The following is a 1,637-nucleotide window of genomic DNA, read 5'->3' as shown; positions in this document are numbered from 1 at the left end:
AAGGAAAAAAAAATATATATATATATATATATATATATATATATATATATGAACTACTTTAAAAGCAGAGTTAAAAGCAATGAAGAATGAAAATATTAGACCATGAAAAATGGGAGACATCAAAGTTAAAGCGTTCTATAGTCTTTGCATTATCCGGGAGAAGATAAAAATATTGATTATCTTTGAACTTCTTGGGTCAGGCAAGAATACTAAAATTTTAAAGACAACCCATTAAAATAATAGAAAGAATAGATAATTTTCAAACAAGTATATAGGGAGAAGAGACGAAAGAGCATCAGATTGACTTCTAGTAAAGAATGACGAATTGATCACATCCATTAACCTCTGCTCTTTCCTGAAATCCCAATAAAATTGGCATTAAAGTGCACTTTAAAAAAATACATAAACTCACAAGAAGAATAGAAAAGGAGACAAAAGCAACAGCATTTTGGAAGCTGGGAAGCTTCCAGATGGCCACACCCTAGTAACCAGGCGCACCATTACCAATGACTATTGAAGCAGCAAAAGAAAAAGCCAAGAAGTCCTCTGATCTGCACATCCAAGCTCCCCAAAAGTTCAGAGATAGCAGCAACAGATTCTTCTGGAAGCATGGGTAACAATGGGGCTAAAACTGTAGCAAATGTTTAACAGTCTGATGGGGAAGCAGCTGTCTTCTTTGAATTCTCAGCTAGGTCATTGTCCCTCCCCCAAAGCTGCAGGAAACCAGAGGTTTATTCTTGGGAAAGGGTTTAAGAGTGGGTCTCTGGCCCGTCGAAAACTAGATATTGCTGGAGGCCAGGGTTTTTGTGCTAAAAAAAAAAATTACATATGATTTTTGAGACTCCTCTCTCCACATACTATTATTCCCCTCATCCAATATGCTGGCCAGGTTGATTTTACCTTATAGGAAGGAGATGGAAAGAACTTTCTCCCTGAGAAATTTGACTAGCCTCAGAAAATAGATCTTAAAAATAATAAACTTCTGAGGATTGCTTATGGTCCAAGCAGTCTCTTCAAGAGTCTGTTTTCTTCTAATTTTCTAAGAAAATCTTCTATACCATAGAAAAGTTGGAAAAAAAAAACCAGTGCAATAATCACTCTTATACTTATTGCCGGGATTTAGTGATTCTTAATATCTTGATATATTTGTTTTCTTTCCCTATATAAGTATTGTATATGTATGCTTAACCATTTGGAACCATTTGGAAGTTACAGATAGCATTCACGTTTCCTCTGCATAACTTCAATCCTCATATCCCCAAAAATGAGGACATTCTTTTTTAAAAAAACATACAAACTCCCCAAACTCATGTCTAAGAAAACTAACAATTCCATAATATCATCTAACATGCAGCCTGAGTTAAACTTTCTCCATTCATTCTTTTAAAAATATTTCTATTTTTTAAATCAAGATCTAATCAAAGTTTGGGTACTGCATTTGGTTGTTAAAAACCACCACAAAGTATTCCTACTTTGTTTCTTAATGGCATTAATTTTGGGGAAAAGACCAAACCAGTTATCTTGTAGAATTTTCTCTATTCTTAATTCATCTGATTCTTCATTGTATTACCATTTGCCTCATTTCTCTATCTTCTGTTGAGGAAATCAAACCCAGGGCCTCACACATGCTGGGCAAG

The sequence above is a fragment of the Marmota marmota genome, unplaced genomic scaffold, assembly GCF_001458135.2.
Source record: "Marmota marmota marmota unplaced genomic scaffold, marMar, whole genome shotgun sequence".
Lineage (NCBI taxonomy): Eukaryota > Metazoa > Chordata > Mammalia > Rodentia > Sciuridae > Marmota > Marmota marmota.
This window is presented reverse-complemented; position numbering follows the sequence as displayed.